Source organism: Astatotilapia calliptera, chromosome 17, assembly GCF_900246225.1.
Source record: "Astatotilapia calliptera chromosome 17, fAstCal1.2, whole genome shotgun sequence".
Classification (NCBI taxonomy): domain Eukaryota; kingdom Metazoa; phylum Chordata; class Actinopteri; order Cichliformes; family Cichlidae; genus Astatotilapia; species Astatotilapia calliptera.
In genome coordinates, this window is record NC_039318.1 from 24,026,680 (window position 1) to 24,051,125 (window position 24,446).

At 38.7% G+C, this 24,446-nt stretch overlaps 1 protein-coding gene across 4 annotated transcripts in view; it reads right to left on the reverse strand.

Moving 5' to 3' along the window:
• chrm2a (cholinergic receptor, muscarinic 2a) overlaps positions 1-24,446 on the reverse strand; it is an 84,260-nt gene that overhangs the window by 41,408 nt on the left and 18,406 nt on the right. For 3 of the 4 annotated variants that reach the window (XM_026146101.1, XM_026146104.1, XM_026146105.1), the window contains exon 2: positions 13,464-13,589. The gene's annotated coding sequence lies outside the window, so the exon portion shown is untranslated. Of the gene's footprint in view, positions 1-13,084; positions 13,175-13,463; positions 13,590-24,446 lie in introns of all 4 variants that reach the window. The other variant, XM_026146103.1, reaches the window with a different exon arrangement.

Sequence of the window (24,446 nt, forward strand, 5' to 3'; positions counted from 1 at the left end):
TGTCGAAACCACTGCTAGAAAAGGAGGATAAAAACATGCTGAACTCTTGGCCTGTCAGCAAGAGTGTTTATAGAAGTCATGACACCAGATTTGCCATTGTGCATAAGTAGTTGTTCTCGAGTTATTCCCTTCATAATTAGTCCCCATCACTTGTTTTTATACCATTTAGAATCTTATTAATAATATATATTACTAATAATAAATAAAGGAAAAAATATTTTTGAAAAATTGTCAGAAAATGGCTTCACGTTGTGAATCTTGCTGACAACGCCCTCATACCAGATCAAGGTGAACTGACATTTAGTAGCAGAAAAGCTGCATACTAGAATGGTTGGATAATATCTGGCTCACTGCCAGCCTAAGCATCTTAGAAAAAGTTTTTGAACAATGTCCTGTTGCTGCCATGCAGTAGTGGGATTACCTAATGTGATTAGCAGAGTCGCCAAATCAACCGTGGTGAATGTAGCTCATAATTTACAGTGAAGAGCCGAGGAAGGTGTACAACAGAGATTAGCAAAGGTGAACTCCAGTGAGCCATACCCTCCCACCCAGGTAAAAATATACATACTGGGCTTTACAACAGGAGTGTTACTTAATTTGATAGCAAATCTTCCTAATGAAGACTGTTCTTTAGACAGACTAAACAGATGCTCTATCCTATCTTATACTTTCATTTACAATTAGTTGTGTCCACTTAAGAAATGTATAATATTTTTAAAGCTCTTAATACTAAAGATGGTGTCTCTTTATCATTTTTTTAATTCTACAATTTGTCTGAGAACCATTAAATAAATTTAAATCTTTTGTCCTATCTTTCTCCCTTCACCCCAAACATCCAGCCTGTTAAAATTTCATTTTCAGTTCAACCCCAGACACCTGGAAAACATGCTAAATCTTCTTAAGGGGCATGCCTTTAAAGTTAATGAAAACGACATTATGTTATCTTGAGAGAAATTTGCAGTGACTATGATTTGAGACTGGGCACATGAAAGTGACACCTATAATATGGTATTATTGTTGTTTCTGTTGCTTAATAGCAGAAGTTGATAGTTCTTCTATTGCGACATATTTTTCCCAGGGGCCATGTGATTGGAAAGTCTAGAAATTACTGTGTCACCATAAACAATTTATGTTTCTGCATCCCTCAACTACATGAACCCTGTGCACATGTCACTGATCACATGTCGATATAATCGGGCTGTCCTAATCATCATCCATCTAAAGTACTGATTATGTTATGAGTATGATGCCGTTGATGCCTGATTTAGATGACATATGTCTAAGCTTTCAGTCCTGAGAAAGATTTCCATCTTGGGTCATCAAACTGAGCCGTGATACACATTCACATCCTTGCCTCGCTGCTAAATTTGTGGGAGGGGAGGCTATACTCTGACAATGTTATAAAGAAGAAGAATGAATTCCAACAGCTAAATGTTAAATGAATGTTTTAAATGACACAAACAAACTAATTACTCATTTATGTGCCCTCGTGGCACGTTTGAGGCATTTATGCAAACTAGGCTGGCACTTAGCTGACCTATCTATTGTGCTTTAATATTTTAAAACTCACCATTTGGCTCATGTCCCAAAAAATTCTAATTCTGTTTCTCAAAACAGCAACACGCCAACCCGACCAGCCATCAAGTATTTATTGAAAGTGTACACTGAGTAAAGGCCATCCTGCTGCAGTGACCAATGGGTAATAAGATCACCAGTGTGATACAAAAAAGGTCTTTAATGTCAAAATAGGAACCTATACTTTCTGCATTTCCTATATCCCAGGGAAAGAAATGAGCCTTATCTTTGAGGAAGGTGGCCATCCATCAGCAATTTATCTCAGTTTATCAGTCTGCCCGAGTAGAAATGTGCAATGATGTTGGACATTAATCAAATCCTGAAACCTCACATTCAGGACTGAGACATGCACCCTTTCTTCCTGCCCAAATCTGGTCATTGTCCTGCTTGGGTTCTCTGGCTGCAGATTTAAATCCAGGCGGTGCTGGGTGCCAACATCAGACTGCTAGAGGGCCCTGTCATGTTAAAAGGGCATATGAAAATTGCAGCGACCGTGCAATGAAAATCAAAAAAGCAACACATTAAAAGTCTTGTACTTCAGCATCGTCATTACAGTTTTATTGTGCTAAATGTATCGCTGAAGTGCTCTTAGAACTCGCCCTGTTGAAAAGAGCAAAGATGAGGAGGATAGAAAGTTACATTTACTGTGTGTCTGTGTCAAGAATAATCTCATCACAGACAATGCTGCAGATCAAGGGGAGAGAGCTTCTTGTGGCTGAGTTCGTTTTCACTCTTGCTAGACTCCCTACTGACCACTCATTCATTCTGTTTTAGAAATTACTGAGTGTTACTGATGTACTGAATCGAAACTATCACAGGAGCCAAGGCTGCCATACATTGAGCATTTTGGACACTGGCTGCTCAATCTCTCCAGTCTATATTCATGTCAAAGCATCGATCTAACGTGGACAGCCAAAGGTCTGATATGTAGAGCAAGATTTTAAGAAAAATCTGTCAGTGATGTAAGACCTTAATTCAACCTCGGAGAGTAACCCCTGCAGTCGATCATAAAACCCTTTAGAGGACTTAAATTTTTCAGATGGATGAATATCTGGATACAAAATAGAAGGGAGCCAGATGTGACCCTGGAACAATTCCCTTCATTTTCTCTCTGCCATCAAATATAACGGATGTTTTGTGGTTGCTCTTGGTTGAACTCCATTCTTCCCTTTTATTATTTTGTTATTGGAGCAGAACATTTTATAAAGAGGAGATGTGTATGGATTTTACATAAGAGATTTACTTTTTAAAACTTATTTTACATGAAATGAGTTCACGGGATTTCATCTGTCAGTAGTACCACGGTAGCACTGGATGATTCACATGTTATCATAGCTTATAATTGAAATACACTGTGCAAAGTTCTTGTATGCACATTCTTCTATCAAGTTCTGTTTTCCCATTTTTACACTCTTTTACTGTGACAGACTGCCATTTGGTGGTACCAGAGGTCTTACAGTGAATGTAGATGTGTTTAAAAGAAGGTTTTATGGCTTTTTTGACGTTCATCCATCCATCTTCTTAACAGTAAGGTCATGGGGCCTGCAGTCTATCTCATCTGGATATCCTAGATGGGTGACCAGTCCATGGTAAATGGACTGGTTCTTATATAGCGCTTTTCTACTCTCCTGGAGTACTCGAAGCGCTCTATACAACACGCCGCATTCACCCCATTCACACAAGCACTATTATCTATACGGTGAGTGCTTTCTAACTATCACTCATAATCCGATGGATGCATCGGAGAGCAAGTCAGGGTTGCCCAAGGATATTTGGCATGCAAACTGGAACCAGGGATCACACCACCAACCTTCCAATCTTAATGCCTCAGTTAACCAGAAGGTTGTTGTGAGGCAACAGTCCTAATGCCTTTTTAATTTTTTTCCTCCCTTGTTTACATTTAACACAGTCATAAAATGTCACTGTCTTTCAGGCTCTTTTGGAGGCAATTTTTTTCTATTTTATAACAGTGAAAGGGCGTTTTATTGGCCGTTAGGGATGACTGAAAAAGTTCATTGTGAAGTATTTCTTTAACTGAAGTTTGACCCTTTTCAATAACAAATTTAAACCTTTTGCACTGGGAGTTGAAATCATGAGAAATGTCAGCAGCAATGCAATTACAGGTGCTATGCACCCTCTCCTTTGCACAGCTGACATCTTGAAGAGTGAGAATTCATGCAGAAAATTGCATTTTTTATGTTGCCCTCACACTGAGTGGCTGTAACATGTATGCAAATTCCGCTGCCTCAGAACATTCCTGTCACTGATTTGGAGCATATTCGAAATGGCTTAAAATAAAATAGTGTATGATTCTTTAAGATACATACAGCATACAGTGTAATATACGTGCACTGAGAGGTACATCTTTGTCTTTTATGAGATCATCTGTTTTAATAATGGCCATGATGGATGATAATGGTCTGAGAAAGCAGCTCCTAATGTGTTCCCACTGCTAATGTTCAGATTATAACCCGCCTTTTATGATAGCTCTTGACCCCCCTGCAGAAAGATGCTGTATAAACATAATTTCTTTTGTCATTAAAGTACTAGAAGAACACTGCATAGACTGACACAATGCTAATGTCTTTCCCTGTCTGCTATCTGGCAACGGCACGACTACTTTTCTGTGAATATTTGAAAGTTCACACAGCTTTTTCTGAGGTGTGTGTCAGTTATTACCAGGACATTTTAGAAATGCTAAGCACATTTGAAAACAAAATAAAATAAAAATAGCATTCAGTTACATTCAAAGTCAATGGGGGATATGCAAAGTTTTGAGATAATACCACTTAGTGTTCCAGTACTTCTATATGGTATGGTATTTCATATCATCATTTAGTCAGTTAAGTAGGAAGGACTGTAGTAGTGGGATTCATATCTGGTCATGGATGTATAATTGGCCTTCAGAGAGACTGGTGACCTGTCAAGGACACCCAGACATCGATGGATGGACTCAAACATGTTAATTTTAATGCATGGTCAGCGTGTAGAAATTATTGCTAAATGTAAGCCAAGGTTTTAAAAAACAGTTTAATAGTCACATTTATTTTACGTGCCTAATTGGCTGGCCTTAAATCAGTGAAGAAGCTGTGACAAAAAGACATACACTCACAGGTAGTTTGTATTTTCGGCATATTGAGTCCAGTAGACCAACATTACACATCAATTTACTACTGAAAGAGGAGGTCCATTTGCATAACCCAGGGGGCATAGAGCACAGATAGTTTTCATCACTTGCCTTATACAACCCGTGATCATTCCAAAGAATACAATTCTTTTCTATGCGATTAACCTCTTGCTCCTAGATTTCGATTGTGTCCCAGATTGGAATAACTTCGACTAATCAGCCATTCTCATGTCCATACTGATATCTCTCCTGATGTGATCTTCAGCATACTAAGACAAAATCTATATAGAATGCATTATTCATACTCCCAAAACAAGCCCCATGAATTGATTTATGATCACTGATGAATAATACATATATAATTTCAAGCAGTAAAGCTTTGGCAACCATACATCTTATTTCTTTTTTTCCCCCTTTTTCTTCTGTGAAGAATTTGTGAAGCAAGAACAGCAACACCTGGAAACCTGTAACTTTATAACACGGCCTTAAATTCCTCTCTGTGACTTTGCCCCCCGACACTTTAGTTACTGAGCACATAGATGATACTGTAATATTTAAGATAAGACATGAAAATGGCGGTCAAGTCATTATTTCTAATAATCTAATTTCAGCATCTCATCAGAAATCACTGGAACAGCTATCCTAAAACTGAGGCTTATTTCTTATAGGGATGCCTCCCCTGCTCTTTGTGATAAATTCTTAAAGTATTTCTCTGATAAAATCTCAGCTCTAAGGGCTTCTCATCCATCTCACCCATCATCAGTTTTAGACCCAGTTCCAGCTTCTGAATGCTTGACTGTCTTTCAACAGTTTGAGCCAGTGTCTTATTCTGCTTTAAAAGATATAATTGATCATCTCAAAATCTCTGGTTCCCCGCATGATATTCTTCCTTCTCGTTTCTTTAAGGAAGCTTTACATGTTATTGGTCCTTGTATCTTATCTCTGCTGAATGCATCATTGTCATCAGGTTGTGTACCGTCTATCTTTAAGCATGCTGTTGTGCAACCTATTATGAAAAAGAAAAATCTTGACCCTAATGCTCTCACTAACTACAGGCCGATCTCTAAACTCCCTTTTATTTCCAAAATATTGGAAAAGGTAGTTCTAAAACAACTTCAGGCCTTTTTAGATGCAAATGGTATTAATGAAAAGTTTCAGTCTGGTTTTAAACCTCGCCACAGCACAGAGACAGCCTTACTTAGAGTTTTTAATGATCTTCTTTTAACTGTAGATTCTGGATATTCTGTGGTCTTAGTTTTACTTGACTTGTCTGCTGCTTTTGACACGGTTAATCACAACATTCTTCTATCAAGATTGGAACATGTTGTTGGTCTCAAAGGTACGGTTTTATCTTGGTTTAAATCCTATCTCTCAGAGAGGTCATTCTCTGTTGCTATGGGGCAACACTCCTCGGCTTCTGCCCCTATTTATTGTGGTGTGCCTCAAGGGTCCGTGCTCGGTCCTGCTCTTTTCTCTTTGTGCATGTTGCCGTTGGGATTAATTTTTAGAAAATACAACATCTCCTTTCACTGTTATGCCGATGATATCCAGATTTATTTACCTTTGAAATCCGATGTGACTGCTTCTTTGCAACCTCTGTTCAACTGTTTGCATGAAGTTAAAATTTGGTTATCACATAATTTTCTTACATTGAACGAGAATGAGACCGAAATCATAGTCTTTGGTAGTCACACTCCGCTAGACCAGTTAGCTGATGCCCTAGGCCCTCTCGCTAGCCATCTTTCGTCCACTGTAAGAAACCTCGGAGTGTTCCTGGATGGCTCTTTTAAACTCGAGAAACAGGTGTCCACTGTGGTAAAAAACAGCTTTTACCAGTTGCGTCAGATTTCCAAAGCAAAGCCGTTCCTTCCTTTAAAAGATCTTGAAAAGCTTATCCACGCATTTATTACATCCAGATTGGACTACTGTAACTCCCTCTACTCGGGCCTCCAACACTCCTCTCTTTGCCGGCTCCAGTTAATTCAAAATGCAGCTGCGCGTCTTTTAACAGGTGCGAGAATTCATGAACACATAACTCCAATTTTAGCCAAATTACATTGGCTCCCTGTTAAATATCGTATAGATTTTAAAATTCTTTTGTTCACTTTTAATATTTTGAATAATTTAGCGCCCAGTTATCTTTCTGATTTACTCCATTCATACAATCCCAACAGGGCACTTAGATCATCCAACCATAGGCTCCTAGCACAACCTAGGACTCGAATGAAGTCGAGAGGCGACCGGGCCTTTGCATCCGTGGCACCCAGACTCTGGAATAACCTCCCCGTTCATATTCGCACTGCCGAGTCTATCCAGTCTTTTAAATTACGTCTTAAAACTTATTTTTTTACTTTGGCTTTTGATTCTGTCTAGTTGGCTGTTTTAGCTTGTTGCGTTGTTACCTATTGTTTGTTGTCCTCTTCTATTGTTTGTTTTAACTGTCTCATGTTTTTATTGACTGTGAAGCACTATGGTCAACACTGTTGTTTTTAATATGTGCTATATAAATAAATTTTGATTTGATTTGATTTCTGGATTTTGCTGATCTTAACTTGATGGGGAAATTTCAGTCTGTCCCATTTTATGAGCCAATTCCTTTTTATTAAAAAAATGTCACTTTCAAAAATTTATAATAACTAACTGTGAGATATCAGCTTGAAATTCAGGAAGTGTTGACTGAGCTTAAATAATAAAGCACACCGTCTTTCACCACTGTGGGATTCCGCAAACATACAAAATCCATATACTGGCAGCATGGATTAGACACAGTTCTGTTTCCATGATTTAGTGTCGTAATTTAAGATTAGCTTAGACTTCTGTGTTGAATCCATGTAGGCTCTACAGCCTATGCAATTGGCTGACACCACTGCCAGCATTTAACATGACAATATCACAGCAAACTGTGTAGACATGCCGGTCCATTTCACGCCTTTTCTCTCCAAAGTGTAAAAATGTACACGCATGCAGATGTTGCAGTAAGCTGCATAAGTCTATTGCAAGCTGATATCTAACCTTTGCTGCAATAAGCCATTCCTCTTTAATCAGTGACTACCAAATTAAATTAAACGTTATAAAAATAATAAAAAAATAACACTTTGTGCAAGAAATTCCCAAAGGTCACTTTAAAAGTTAATTACATTGTAAAAGTTTTTAGTGTCTGAAAAAAACAATTTTAACTGCAAGCGTTTTACCTGTGATGTAATTTCCTTCATATGTGTAAAGGTACGTTTGAAGCTATTTTTTTTCACCGTGGCTCATTAAGCCACACACTGGGCTTGGGATCAAATGCCAGGTGGCCAAGACCACATTGTCAATAATGTAGCTATTCATAGATGTGGTTCATTTACAAGAGCTCAATTAAATCTGCTTAAAAATAGTCTGAATTCTTGGAACTCTTATTGGAATCTTATCATTTTTCTTTTTCTGCTGCTATAGTTACTGATTTCTGTATCTCATTATTCTCAGGGACTCGATCAAGTAATAACCCTCATGTGAATGACATGTGGCTTTAATAATTGGTGGTTGCCAGGACACGTATCCCCCGCTTCTGTTGTAATGCACGTTGAGAGGAATGGAGGTCAGGAAGTGAGAGACGCCTCAGGTAGCTATTCTTGGCCTTAGCTTCGAGTCATTCACATTCTCTAATTGCTCAAGTTAACGTGTGACAAAAGATGAACAGCAGCCCTTCGTCCAGCAAAGCAAACCGCGAGCACTGCACACGTGCTTCACATGGCGGAAGAGAATAGTTTATATGTTGACATTTACAACCTAATTAAAACCAGCAGGGGAAATGAACCACACAGGGTCAGATGCTTATTCACACAAGTATTTACACACAAAATAAAGTATACTAGCACTTGCACAGACAATGGTACAATCCTGCACACAGTTTAAGCACCCTGCACATTTGCTAATCCCACCCAGCTGGAAAACCTGCTCATTTGAATCACTAAAATCCTAAGATGATTAAAATATATTACCATGTCACAGAAATTCATACTGGTAATATTAAAGATGTATATATGCACATAAATTCCCCAAAGCCCCCCTGCGTTTTGATTAGCAGATGAGAGAAAAAACTGTAGGTAACAAATAAAATGAATCAAAGGTGGAATTTTAAACAGCGTAAAGTTGTTATAAGAATACATTTGCACATCATTGCGGTATTTGTTCACAAGCGCACACTAAACTACCCGGGGCGGAGCAGAGCCTGCTGTCACATCTAACTTATCAAGTAGGAACGTGCCTCTCAGCCACTTGTTTCAGTTTTTCTATGGTAATAGAGGACATGAACTGAACTCTAGTTCTTCAGGGTGAAGGACTTTTTTATGCAAAGTCTGTGAATTGCACCACAGTTGTACTTGATTGGAAACCAGCACAAGGAAAATCTCACTTTGGTTTCAAGTTAACAATATTATCAGTGCACAGATTCGCTTCCATTACTTCCATGTCATTGAATTTCTTTGTAGGGAACACAGCATATTCTTCACTTTGCTGTGACATCGAATGCCACTGCAATATGCTTAGTTCATTAAAATGCCCTTTAAGCTCTTCTCTGCAAAGAAGAACACCATTTAGACCTCACAGTTTAAGCTCACACATGACCGTGCTTGCTGTGATGTAAAGCCATGGTGTTTGCTTTTGCAGAGCCTCCTGTCATTACACTGTGTTGTGAGTACAGAAAAATTACGTGCATTATGCTTGTCCTGCAGTTCATTGTGGCTCTTATATTTGCATGTTTTTTTTTTTTTTTTTTACATGCATCCAAATTTTGTCTTATAAATCCAGGAGGTGTTTGTTTAGTGCATGTTAATCATTTGCAGCTGGCTATCCTTATCTTATTGTCATGGGTAATTGGTTATGCAGTACATGGAAACCAGAGACCTGCAGGCGACACAGAGGAAGAGGCACATTGGGATGGAAGAATCTGCGATCACTGAAGCGTGTCAAACATTTTTCCCCCCTTTTTCCCTCCTTTAAATTGCTATATCTTCTTTACCTATTAATTTCCCCTTCTCCGCAAACCCATCACAACCCTCCCAAGCATCTCTTTATATTTTACTTTTAAAAATGTGCAACTTGAATATATACGCCTTTATTCCATCTGTCTTGACTCTTCTTAATTTTCCTCTTTATTCTTACTCCTACTCAATCTGACAGCGAACCCATATCTCGATTAGACCTCTGGAAATGCCTGTGCAATTTCCTGGAAGATTATAGTGATGGATTTACACAATAGCAATCAGAGCAAAGATGTGGCTCAAAATAGCCCTCTGCTACTGGCAAGAGATGTTTTGGAGCGGTGGTCAAAGCTCATATTTGCTCGACTACTTTCTTTAAGCACATAGTCAAAAATGGATGTTTTTTTTTTTTTAATTATATGAAACAAGCTGTTACAGTAATTTTAAAAAAGCTAGTGGGCCTCCTGACAGCAGTTACCTCAAAGCAAGATGAGCCATTCCCTGGTGACTTTTCATCTAATTTGACTAGTATTTCTCTTGCTTCCTTCAACAAACTACTCTGAATGAGGTCACATTTCTCTGACCTCGGGGCATTATTACCCTGTAATCATGTGTTGCTCTGCATGGCTACATTTGTTATTTCTCGTTGACAGCCTAATGTTAGAAGAAAGCAATTTTACCTGATGGATGATCATAAGACTGGGAGAGGCTATATCAGCTTCATGCCTCACCAGTGAATTATGCACAACAAAATCCCATAGATGCCTGAACCAGCTGCCCACAATACCTGCCTTCTCAAACCAGCTTTACACACTAGGTATTATTGCCAGAGGTGTGAGGACTTTTCGCCTTGTCAGAATGTGCATGAAGATCATCCATTACGCCGGTATTTGCTTGCCTTCTTAAATCAAATAGGGTGCCAGTCTTTACGTTACAATGTTGTCATGAAAAATTGTCGACTTCTTTTTAAGCAGCATAGGTTGGACAACTGATTCATGGGTCTCAGGGCGTTCATGATCACACAAATCAATCGGCACTGCTCCTCTGGCCCGCACTTTGTCTGTTGGCAGCAATAGGGATAATGTGTCAAAGTGGGCCTCCTCCATCTTGTCACTTTAAGTGCAATCAATAATGCTTCCCCACCAACTGAACGCCTCTGAATATCAGCCCTCCCCTCGCCTCGTACTTGGCCGAGCATTTCAATCAATATTTGACTGGGGGGCTAAAACATCTGCAGAAGCAACAACAAAAAGCGAGGTAATATTAAATGCTTTACAATACACTGAAAATGACGCCACGCTCTGCAGGACCGGCAATGCGATGGAAACCAAAAAAATAAATGAAAAATTGAATTCTCTGTGACGGTTGTGTCTACAAACGTCATGTTTGTGTTGTGTGGATTTTTACATGGTATAAGTCTCAGCGGAAAACGATTTCACAGCCTGTCATAATTAAACAATTAAACTGCTATTTAACTTCAACTCAATTTAGCAAATCAAACACTGCATCACAGCTCAATCACTGCTACAGCATAAGTATGTGGAGAGGATGCTTTTTATCTTTAAACACAGTTTTCCAGCAGTGCTTTACAGTGTGAATGTGTTGTCCCCACAGCCTCATACATCACTGTAGAGAATTCTCAATGTATGGCTTGCCGTCGGCTTCCAGATGGGTCCAATCAATAAAAGCTAGCCTCTGGCCAACGTATCTGTAAATTAGTCTACCTAAAAAATTCAACAAGCCCATAGAGCGGTTAGATGTGTGCACATAGGTGCTTGGCCCTGGAAACGATTGTATTAATTGCCTCGGGGATTATGAGACACAGACCTCCACTCTCTCATGCATATTTGACACTTCTAGCAGCGCTCTCAAGCCCCCGTTGCACCTAATGGATGGTGTTTGGCGCAGTGTTGCATATGTATTAGCTACCAACTTATAAGTGGGCATGTAGTGAGCACATCCCCATGCATGCCTATGTGTCTGTGTGAGTGTGTCGCTTCTGTTATCCTGAGCCGGGCAGGGTAAGTGCAGGGCTGGCTGCTGGTTCCTAATTGCTATGACTGCTCCCACTACTCTTGCCCTCACAGGCTGGCACTACCCTTCTCTGTTAATCTGTGCCAAGGATTTGGCTCACTTGACACTCAACTGACCTGACAGTCCTTTGGGTGTCTGTTGCAAACAAATATACACACAAAAAAATGAAATGGATGACTGTACAGACACTTAACTACAAGTGCTCCTGCACAAAGAGACAAACTCTCATGGAAATGAGAGACACAGATATGCAGTCACTCAGACAAGTGCACGCACACATCAACGCAAAATCACAGTTCAAAGAGCCGCAACTCCATTTGAGATATGTTTCTGGACAGCATCACTATGATGTAGAGGGAGAGCTCTTGACAGTGTTGTTAGGGGAACGGCATCAAACAGTGGCGTGAGTATGTGTGAGTGCGTGCCGATGCCACATCTGCTGATAATGTCCGCACGCGGCCCTCGAATGAGAAGTGAGCTTGTTGATATCAAGTACTTGCACATAGCTATACATGGTGTCCTTTTTGTCTGAAGAGCTCATCTGGCACGGCAGACTGACATCTGATCTGATGGCTTTTGAAACTTCTGAACATGACGCACAGCCTCGGAAACATGTTCTTGTCTAGTCACATATGCAAATATTTTATTAAGGGAGACTGACAGGGAAAACACGCTACACAATTATAAAAGGTCTTCAAACACAGGGCATTAAATGAGTGTCACTGATGAAGCCATAGCTACGGCCTCTGATCACAGGAAAAGCAGGTGTGAACTGCATTGCGAGAAGTCAACAAAGCTGAAAGTTTGCGGTTTAGCAGCTGTAAAACAAATAAACTGGCTGAAGCGATGAAGCAGCAGTCTTAACACGACCAGAGGTGTCAAAGCTCTTCATGTGAATCTGCGTTAAGTAACAGTCACTTATCTGAAAAGGCAAGGGAACAACACAAAAAAGACATAGTAATGCCTTATGTTGTTATAAGTAAACAGATGTTTACAGAGCAAACAATGAACAAATCAGCAGTGTTCTTTCAAACTCTCGAGGGAACTTTATATTAACCATTGCTAAACATTTCTGTCAGCTGTTCAGTGTTAATGTGTGATTTATCATGTTATTTCTAAAAAAATATCATTTGCTGCTGGAAATGAAGCTGATAAGAGCACGAAACTAAACAAAACCAGTAAAGTCAAATGTCATAAAACCAAAAAAGTGAACTGATCAGGTTTAAACCTTAATTAGATTACAGATATATATAAATGGTAGAATATAGAGCTAGTATCTTAAAAAACAAACAAAAAAAACTTTAGCTCAACTGGACTGCTTTTAAATTCATAAATACTACCAAAAACAGTGTCAGTTTAGTACGTGGAACCATTATTGAAAACTTACCTGTGATTCTCTGAATTTTGAGGGTCTGTACACAGACAGGGTGAGCTCTCCTCTTTAGCTCAAGTGCTCATATGTAACTCTGGTAGTACTCTTGGAAAGTAAGGAAAAATGTCACATATACACTTTAATAATGCTTCAAGGGTAGTCTGTGCATTAAGCTAGCTCAGAAATTCAGCGCACAAAAATGTAGGTTATTAAAAAAAAACAGGCATGAGTTTAGAGAGCGGGAGAGATATTTCACTACAATAGGTCATAATTTGGAAATGATTCGTTTTGAAAATCAGAATTTAGGATGAGTTAATCTCTCGTGGGGTTTGACTTGGTCTGACTAATAAGTGAACTTTCTATCACTGCAGAGTCAGAGCGCATCCGTACTTACAGCAAGTGTTAAGCAGTCCGTTGGGCTTTCTCGTGCTCGGTTGACATATTCTGAGTGTCCATTTAGTGTAGCACCAGAGAAGCTTGGTTGATCAGGCTCCAGCTTGATGGTTAATAGCCATGGCCACTGCACAAAAAGAAAGATGACACAGAATGAGCAATAGAAGGCCTCCCAACTCAAGCTATTATAGAACACAAAACCTAAATAAAGTGAAAGTGCATGTACAGTATCTTCACATAAATTCCTAAATCCATCCTCAGTTCCATTTCTGACATTTCTTTTTAAATCATATTAAACCTCTATTTTCAATAAATTACTGTCACTCCCTGTTTATAATTGTAAAGACCATTTTATCATTTTAATAGCACAAATAAATAAAAAAAATAAGCAAACGTTAAAAAATATTAACAAAGGAAGAAGTGAACTACAGTAATCAACAACTATTCTGATATGGTCTTTATTATGGGCGAATATAGTGTTGCAGTGCATTTTTTCCTGTGAATGTTCACAAGGAATCTTGGAGATAAGTCGTGCCTAAAAAATGCAGCGATTTCAGTGGACTTAATGCTTTCAGGAGCACAATCATCATATTGCTGCACCCGTATTTTCTAAAATAGCCATTCAAATGAGAATGTCCCGTCTGTGCAATCAAGCACTCTGCTTGCTTCTTGGCAGGACACTACCTCTCATCTGAACACATGCACACACATTTGGGGATGGGACTGATGCAGGCATTTCTTTGTCTTCATTTTGTCATTGTTTTGGAGTGGAGGCTGGTGATGGCGTAATGTACAGCTGGTTAATTGTAACTATGAATCCAAAAATCAAACTAAAGTTTCTGCTAGGACTTAAACAAGCTTTAGCTCACAACCCAGCACTTCTTCGAGTCTCTGTCCTAAGACAGTGGTGCTGTTTCAAGGGCAGAAAAGTGTCATAGACCACTTTGTAAATTATACAGTACTCAGTCCCAGGAGACCTATAATCCTCATTATCCATAATGTATACATCCAGCATGAGAACCAAAGAAAATGACGATGGTTCTGACTGCTTCTGATGTAAATGACTGTGGCCTGAGTTAATTATATGTTCGCACCCTCAGCCACAGCCCTCTGAGACCATTATCTCACCCATATGGACACTAACAGGCACATGTCATGTGTGTAAATTTTACACAGAACTCTTCACAGGAACCCAGGCAGTTTCAAAATCTCTCTAACAAAGACTTGTACACTTCATGGAAATAACAGCTGCTGCTTGTGTCTTTAGTATATGAAGGGCAAGCATGTAAAAAATAGATAAAGAAAATACCTTCTTTTGAACTGTGGATGAGCAATAACCTTAGTTTAAGACACAAGGGGAGGGGAAGACACGAGCAGGTGATAATAGGATAAACCCTGAGCCCTGAGGCCACAGTGTTTAATACACTAAGTCTGTGTTGCTGAAAAGATGTAGCGTCATGATAACAACTTGTGTTTATGGAACGTCGCCGCAGAGACGCATTACTGTCCGCGCCGTGTCAGTCATGTTTTGACTAATCACAAAACAGAAGATGGCAGAGAAATCATAGGACCCCCACGTTCAGCAGAATCCGGGCACCAGCAGGGCTTTTCGTTGGATGGAAAGATTTCGGGAACGCTGGAGGGTGAAACATGCTGAGGCTGGGTGACACACCACTGTTGTCTCAAACAGTTAGACAATACATTGGCCAAATTATTTCCCTGTGGTGAAAAACTGCCTAGTGATTCTTGTCTCTGGTGCTCTAATTCATTTATTATGCTAATAGGAAAAGCCTTTAGTCTGATCAGACATTGCATAAACTTAAGTGCGCTTCAGTGTTCTCTAATCATGTAGGAAAATGATTTGAAGGCTCCTAGCAATTCTGCTGCATTATAACATGATGGAAATTATTCACAAAATTGTCAGATGATAAGGGTTTTAAATATCTAATAGGCAGCTTTGGACGGGGATTGCAATCTTCCTGGCCAGCGGCCATTTTAATCCTTCATCAACAAATCTGAGAATTCTGAATAAATGCTCTGTAAGGCTGAACATGCATAGCTGAGACTGGCTCACGATAGTCTGGCATGACCTAAGTTCTTTTCTGCTGCAAGTTGTGGGCTTAGTGTATATGTCAGTAAAAAGGGCCATCAAGGTTATAAAAATGCAGTCTAGGTTCTCCCCTGGCATATGACCCAGGCAGCTGTCTTTACCCACACTCTATCACCTTAATCTCCCAAGAACTACTTCAGCCTCTGGGGAGGAGGAACTCTGATTTAATAGAGTGACCAACCTGTCTAGCAGACTGTCATCACGGAGGAGAACTAAACATTTGGTGAAGAGCACACTTCCTGACTTGCTTCTACACTGGGTGGACTGTAACATCCTGACACTTGTCTAAGCCCTGCAAAGATGTAGGAAAAAATGTTGTTGTCTGGTTAGCGAGTATGTTCGGGTAGCTGCACGAATATCGCAAACTCTACATTTTATGGTTGGAAGCTTCAAACGTAATTTTATTTGTGTCATTGTGTGGATGATCTAATTTTAGTCTTTATGTAAGGCAAGAAGGCAAGGCTGTCTACTAATCACATTTACATCTGATTACGCAACAAAAGATTTCAGATGGTGGTGTCTATTCTTGAAATGCACCAGTCAATCACATCAAAACCACCCATTGCATAAGTACCTGGCCAATTACAGTCTGTACAGGACTGTGCAAAGGTGTCATTTCCTGTAACTGTGACACCTGCAGAGGATCCTTTGGGAATTGTGAAAGGATTTTATTGCCAGATATGCATTAGATGTTCATTTGGTGTCAGTGCCTTGGCAGTAGTGAGATGGGTCTGCAACTACCAAGTGCTACTTACAGAAGCTTGCCTCAGTTTTGCCATTTTTCTTCATGCAGCATTTTATATCCACAGCATTAACTTACTGAAGCACATTGTTATTTTTACATCGTTCATTATTTACACTAGCTTTCTTTGTGTGTTGCTGCCAGCAGTTGTCAGTAGAATAGCATGTGACAGGCAGCAGATGCCGTTATCTTTGAGACTGACAAACCTCTTGGGGATCCAAACATAACAGCATTAATCTGTTGCACTTTAACCTTTAAAACCTAAAAGAAAATATCTAAAAAAAAAATAAAAAATATATCTCCCAGGAGTTTATGTTCTTAAGAAATGCTCAAGAACACAAACTCCTGGAAAAAAAACCCAAACAAACATTTCCTTTCCATCTCTGAATGTGAATTAGATGTTACCCAGTCTATTTTGTTTCTTTCTTTCTAAGTAATTATTTTAATAATTATATTAATAAAGTAATTTTGAAACACAATGTGCCTAATTCCTCTAATCCCAGTTGAGCTTTGTCTTTTCTTTGTTTTATGAGGCACTGAACTGAATATCTTGAGTGTTGTATTGCTGGTTTAATAAATCAAACCATTTGAAAATTAAACACCTTTAGGTACAAGCACTGATTTTTTTGTACAGATCAGTCAGCGACCTAATTTAGAAATTAGTCAGACAATTAAGAAATAACAAATGTAGCTTTCTTTGCAAACTTGGAAACTTGAATGTAGTATTGTTAGGTTTTTTTCATGCTATTATTTTTTTAATTGCAGTGATTCTCATTATTTCATTATTTCATATAGAGAAGCTGTTTTTAATTATTTTATTTTATTATTTTATTTTATTCAATTAATACAGTAGGTGCAGGCTAAACTGTTTGCAGTATTACCATATAGATTACAGTGATGGACTGTTGCAGTGGTGCAGGGCAAACTGTGGTATCCATGGTCACTGCTAGGTTGGGTCCTGACATGGTAAAAGACAGGCATGGCACTCAGGATATGCCGACTGAATATTCTGTACATGCGGTTTTCTAAGCATCACGAAAAGCAAAAAATTGTAATAATAAGAAACATGTGATGAATAAAATAAAAAAATACGACACTGAGACTAAGAGAGTAGTATAGTAGAGTCACTTCAAAGTTCTTTGTGTTTGTGGGTTGTGGTTTCCTGGGCAGCTGATAGTATAGTGGTAATTACTGTTACCTCAACAGCAAGGTGGGCCTGGGTCTCAACCTGTTGGCCTTTTCTGTGTTCTCTCAGGCTACATGTTCTCTCAGGGTACAACTAATGATTCTCAGTTGGCCATAGGTGTGAATTTGAATGCATCTCACCTCATGTCAGCTTGGACTCCAGCCCCCATGACCCTGAATTGGATGGATAGATGTATGGATGACATTTTTTTTTTTTTTTTTTTTACCTCAGTATAAAACTTCATGAGGTCAAGGAAAGATTTTAAGGATTTAATTATATAATGGCAGATGTTGATGGGGATTTGAAATGTAGTACAAACCATGTTTTGAAGATGGACTACAAAAAGCACATCTTAGATGCTTTGCCACATGTTAAAATAGACAAAAAAAAGGGAAGTTACCAAATGTAACGGCGAAATAAGAGTGTTTGCTTTCATTCTTGCCACTCATATTGTGTCTTCTCGGTGAAGAGATGTAATTAAACTTTTGCATTCATTAAGACTTTTAGTATCTGTGACTGAAGTCAAACTAATTAATGATAATCCTAAAGGCTGGCAATAAAGGAAGGCTTAAAATGAGGACCTAACTAATGCAGAGTAGACACGCAAAATAATCTCAACTTTACTTTGATCATTTTGATATAGCAGTCTTTATACAGATATAGAAAACTTCTAGAGCTGTCTGACAAAAGTAACAACTTCATAAAAAGCTTAAAGCTCACAGTTAACCTGTAAAGTAAAGATATTATTAAAAGCTCAGTTGTATAAGCATCTTAGCAAGTTATACCAGGAGATGGAAACACATCAGTAATTTACATGAAGATCTGCATCCTTTGACAGGTTGAGTTGATCGTTTGTTTTTGTGAACCGTCAAATGTTGCACTGCTCTGGATTGTGAGGTGGCATTATCACCTTTCCTTTTCTTATGGATAGTCCTGTGTACTCTCTGCTAAGGGAGATAAGAAAGGAAGCATTCAAGCACCTTTTTTTTCTCAGCAGTCAGACCTCAGCCACATCTTATTATGGCTGTGACTTAGACAGTTTTCTATCTTTTAACACAGCAACCATCACAAGGAAGAGATCTGACCATGATTAGGGTTGACCACAGACCTGGTTGTGCATTAGTAAGAATATAGCTCACTACAGGTCACAAAAAATAATAGAATGTGCCGACATAGAGAAATGCACATAGAAGGAAATGCATGCACATTAAATGAAATGAGGACAGGTGGATACCAAGCTACATTTTATATCCACAGAGATTAAACCCTTCTTATCACATTTTCACTTATCACAGCATCACCTCAGAATACCCCATCCTGAAATTGCTGTTTTATGTCCAGTGACATCTGCATCTCCACAAGACTCACCTTAAGAGGGCATTTTCTAACAAAAACATGTTCACACTACTACGAACTGTCGGAAGTGCTTTGGAGAGATCTCATCGAAAGCATAAGCAATAAAACAAGCCTCCCAGTGTTTCCATTTTTAAATACTCAGAAGGGAAGGTCTATAATGCAGTTTCCTAGTACTTGGTGTCCCTTGACTGAAACTGCCAGGGTCCTCCTTCAAGTGTGGGCTCTTGCTTTCCTGCAACATCAGCATTATGTTAGAGAGGAATGAGCGGCAGCTTCTATAAGTCTAAGCGCGGTCATAGATCTCAGTGGACATCTACTCTGGCTCTTCATTATCTGCTCTCAGCTAACATCCCAGTTGGGGGGCGATGTGTCTGGATAAAAAGTCTTTATTATGTAACTGTCTGAAAAGCTGCCTGTCAGCTTGTTTACACGCCAATGCATCAGTCTCCCAGTGCTTTTTCATCTTTAGAATAGAGAGTCATATGCTTCCAGCATACATTATAGATCGATAGGCATGCCCATCTGGTGAATGTTTTCCTCTGGTTGATTAAGAAATCGGCGTAACAAGGATCTTACTGTATCCTGACTAATGCAGACATCAATCATATTATCAGTAGGTGGATGTTTTTGCACCTACATGTTGAGCCAAATCATTCAGCTTGAAAGACAGTGGAGCATTGACTGTGCTGCCGTCAATTGCTGTGGGTGCTGCCTGGATGAGTGCAAAGCCCAGACCAAACAAGGAGAAAGATTAGTGGATCTGTTTAACCTCGGGGCAGAAGGATACGGTATTAGACCGTGGAGTTTGCTTAGCTGTTTGCACTGCCGTTTGCCTTGCCGTGTGCTCTCCCTCTATAATATGTCTCGACAGTGCAACTCGGAGCTAACGGCACTAATTAGATAAACCACTGAAGGATCTTTTTTTTTTCTTTTTCATTTCCATTACTTGCACGTGGGATTTTGGAATCAGTGCCTGTCTTGCTTTGGCGTAATGTGTGCCAATCACCCAGTTATATATGTGATCTGTAGTTAATTTAATCAAGCATTTAGTCAAGAACTGCAACTTTACTTAATATTGTGCTACTGCTCATGACGATAATGTGTTCTTTGTCTATAGAGACGTATTAAAGATATGTTTTGTCTCAGCTCAAATATGAAGTAATAACTAAAATGGATATAAGATTAAATTAACTCAAGAACTGGAGAAGCAAGCGAAATGAAGAGGATTTTATTAAGGATGTGCTCAGGTTAAATTTGGTTTGAAAGTATGAGGGACTGTTGTAGAAACGAATTATTAAAAATTGTGATGCGTTCAAGACGCATGATCACACTCGTCGTGACACTCTCTTGTTATCACCCATCAGTTTATGACGGACTAAGTGTTTTTCATTGTTACCATCTTGGTGTTTTCAGATCAGTGTGAAGAGTGAGAGGTGGATCTGACTAAGAAACTGACTTTTATACTCGTTGTGACTTCTTAGTCACACAACAGGGCAGGTGTAAAGCACACACTGCTTTATCCTTCTTTTTTGTCTTCAGTGGGGACCACAATTTACAAACAGTCATGTTGTGGTCAATGAGACTTGAAACTAACAATCACAAACTGATCAGGACATGTTTTTACTGCCCCCCAATAGACTTCAATACATGTGCAGGTCCTTTTTCAGATTTAAAGCACTACTTTTGGGCTTCAAGGATTTTTCCATTTTTATATGGAATCTATGGAAACAGAGCACTGCTGGGTAACTTGTGTCTTGCCTAAGGAAACGTGAACAAGAAGAGCTTGGGATTTAACCACTTTTGTCTAGCTGAAGCCAGTAAAGCCATGAAAAAATGACCAAAAATGTTTGATATACTGTAAAATATGGAGTTTATTACAAGTCAATTGCTGTATTGTGAAGTGTTTCCTACGATGTAACAAAGTTTCTATCAAAAATAAAATAAAAAGAATAAATACATAAATATAAATACATGACTATGCTGGTGTCTTAATAGGCACCGCATCCTTTAACCCACAAAATATATATACATGTGCAGCTTTCACTTCTGCTTTCTGCATCATCCCTAACTAGTCTGACATCCAAGTAATAAAAACTATTCAACAAATTATGATATAAACTTTAGCACACTGACACAAGTACAGGAAGAACATTTAAGGGGAAAAAAAGAATTCTTTCATGAAGGTGTGGGAGAAACAATCTGGAACATTTTAAGAGCTCAGAATAGGATCAGTGTGAGACAAGAAGCCATTTTTTTTTCCATGGGAGCGATATTTCAGAGGTATCAGAACATATTCAAAACCTAACTGTTGTCAAAACAAGCTTGAGTGCGTCTAGGAGAAACTGTCCTAGCAAAGATAACATCTTTACCTGAATTTCCATTTTCTCTTCCACTTAATGCCTCTGCCTCATGATTACACAAGCTAAATGTGTGGGCCAGTGCAACCACCAGTCTGTTTTGCAGACGTAGTGACACTTGTGTATATGGTAGCAAATAAGTAACAGAAAATACAATGAAATTGTAGAGGTTAAAACATATGTTTTGATGTTTAATTGTTAACTGTATAGTCCTGCACAGTACAAATTTTGTCGTAATTCTTAAATAAGCAAGGAGCCTTCACAGGTTTCTACTGTTGCAAATCGGGTATTCCAGCTTGTCTTTTTTCTTGGAGTTTAGATCCATATTTTTTTGCTTTCCTAGCTACTTTACAAGGTAATACCTGCAGCTCTTGCTGATGCTATCTCTTTGGTCATGTTGCCCAGTGTTGTTTAACCTTAAGAAATTCTGGTTCTCTAGATCTCTGACTGTGTCGTCTCCATCACTTGGTGTTTGCACTACTCTTCACTGGAACCCGATAGGAATTGAGGTTTGTGCTTAAAGGCTGAACTGGTACCATCACATTTTGAGACATCAAAACATTGAGCGCCACATCATTGGACAAACTTGTCACTTTGAGTCCACTCAGAAACTCCATCTAACTGTCACGGTGATTCAAAGTCAAGACAAAAGCGTGTCACTACATTTTCACGGCACTTTAAAACTGACATTAACTGAAGGGTGAAAAAATACCTCAGACAACTGGTAGAAATAATCACATTTCTATGCATTCTTAGCACAAATTGTAGTGTTTTTCATATTGTAATGATGATCGACTGCATGTGCAGGTACTGATATTCTATTAAGGAGTTTAAGAGCTACCTGCACTTGGAACTGCTGCTGATTTTAAAAAGACCAGACAGAGACGAGTCTTTGATGTTGCTGCCAATAACCTCCCAATAAGAGGTTGGATTTCTCTTTCCTTCCAAGTGCTATCCTTCTTGTCTGAGTTAAAAAAACAAAAAAAGTACTTTTCACTGTGTTAGGTTTTCACTGAGTGAAAAGAAAGAGCAAGTGTAGCAAATAACAACAATTTGCTCGTTTTAGCTCTGAGGCTGCGAGCAAAAGGGAAAGATTAGATCAAAATCTGCAGATGGAAAAGTCTGCCTGAGATTAGTTTGTGAACACCGCCTATGGTTTAAACACTATTGTACAGAGATTTAAGATGACAGTTAAAAAACAGAAACATTAAATATTTAGGTTTATTCAACTTCATTTACTCAACATAAATGATCTAAATCTAAATTAGTCTTTGCTCCTTTGATTTAAAAAAAATCCTAAAGGGTTGCAATAAACAGAAATCCATTCTATCAGCTTTTACAAATCCTTGCAATTGAAAACTGTGCCTTTATTCATCTTCTTTTCAGTTGAATCCACTTCCTTGGTCAGGCTCAGAATTTTACAAAAGGATGAAAAAGATTTGGACTTAAAAGTTCAGGGTGAGCTTTCATAGGGACCGGAGCAAGAGTTATCCAACTACAGAGAGAATAAGATTTGAATAAACAGGAGGTGGAGATCACATCCAAAGAGAGAAGACGAAACTTCACTTTGCTTTTATTTAAAAATAATCTGCAAGGTAACTGAATAAACCCTGTATACAGTGTCACTGGGGTTTTAATCGTGTATCCCTACACCTGAGATATTTGACTGCAGCACATGATGCAGGATCAAAGGCGTGCATGTTCGTGTGCAGGGTCATTTAGATTATATATTCCCTTTAAAGAAGTCCAGAATCTGGGAATATTTTTTTAAAAATCCGAGTTTAAGCAGATATAGCAGACAGAAATTATTTGCTATCTTGCGAAATTATGTTAATGGCTTGTGCATGTGGATTAAATATTCCATTGCTTTTTAAAAATATTTGACGTCCTTTTTCATCCTTTTGCTGGTTTAAGAAAGCTGAAAGATACATTTATACTACTCTTCAAGACCATAATCCTTTTGGTGGATTACGAGTAACAATTTTAAAGAAGTATTACCTTCATGTGGTATCAGCAGCTTTTCAAATCAAGCCTTTAAATCCCTTATCATACATTTATATTAGGTGTTGCAGATATTTTTTTCGTGCTTTTCCAAATCAGCATTCAATGACAGCTGATAGAACTTTTGCTAATACACAGTGAATCATCAAGGGTCACTATCTCTCACAGAGCAAAACCGAGGCTATAGTGAAAGCTAAACAGAAACACATGGGAATGCCAATAACCTACCTCTCACACTCTGAAGTAGTATTGATGTAGTTCTCCGCCAGCATTTATGCCATGCATACTTGCATACTAAAAATATGATTCTTCACTCGGTTTGATTGAATGGGACTGTAACATCAACTGAATAACAACCACCCCGCATGTGGTTTAAAACAAATGCTCTTCTTGAGGGCCACTTGAGGCTGGCTCCAGGCTGCTTATTACTAGGTATCAGCATTTGTGCTATACTCCTCCCTAACCATCCTTACCAGCACTTGGTGATAATGTCACAATTCACTATTCCCCATGGAGCCGCTTTCATGGGGAACGGCGTGGAATGAAGGACATGGACAAAAGGCATGTGACATCTTACTCAAGTGGTAACCTGTGAAACGCAAGATCACAGTAATTCATTGTGAGCCATAAAGTGCTCCTAAATTATTTCTACATGTAGGTACATGTACACCCACAGCATTAGGGCAAGAGAGGAGAGGGAAGGACCTCAGAGTGCAAAAACAAAAAAATACAGAAATGAGTTCAAATTTAAAGATAAAGTAGATGAAGTTGAAAAAGAATCTTGGAAGACCAAAATACTTCCTAGTGAGATTGGTGGTTCGTTAAATGTAGCATAAAATCATATTATTATTATTACTGCACAATGCTCATTAGTGTACAGTGTAACTAACATATAACTTCTGGCAGATGTAGTTGATCCCACTGATTCATGCAAATCCGTGCCCCACATGCAACTTTACTATAAGGTGCAAACTGTGTCAATGCATTTAATGCGCTAAAGTTTCAGCCAACAACAGATAAGAGAATAACAGAACTAGAATTTTTCACTATATTAAGTGTATATCTGCAAATGAATTGCACATCGTTAGTGGTGTAATGATGTGCAATTTTATTTCCCATCCAGTGAACCCAGTATAATCCTCTGGTCAGAAGAACTATACTAAATTGAGCACATCTGTGAGTGCAATGTTAAGCTGTGCAGAAAATAGTGAATGGAAAGGTGTGACACATCC